Raw genomic sequence first — 365 nt, forward strand, 5'->3', positions numbered from 1 at the left:
GGCGGAGAGCTCTGGTGTCTGAACGCAGCAGGCAGACAGGAGAGAGACGAGTGACTAAAACTTTACCAGTGGAATATTGATCCTGAGGAAAGTGCAATTTTGTTGGCTAGCTGTTGGATAGTTAAATATCTTTGTAAGATAGCTCGTTGAAATCAGTTGTTGAAAAGTATATATAAAATATATTTTTCTTCCTAGTCCGCTCACACCTCTGGGACTCTAAAATATTGGGGTACAAAAGACGACAACACAGCATTGAACTAGAAACCATAGCCTTGTGAGAAATAAGGGGAGCTGTATTCACATTTATTGTTTATTATTATTTGTTGTTTGTTCATCGTGTAAAGCTGTTAGCGTGGTAGAACAAA

The sequence above is a fragment of the Semicossyphus pulcher genome, unplaced genomic scaffold, assembly GCF_022749685.1.
Source record: "Semicossyphus pulcher isolate SPU_LCO1_2020_fin unplaced genomic scaffold, fSemPul1.0.p SCAF_4, whole genome shotgun sequence".
Classification (NCBI taxonomy): Eukaryota; Metazoa; Chordata; class Actinopteri; order Labriformes; family Labridae; genus Semicossyphus; species Semicossyphus pulcher.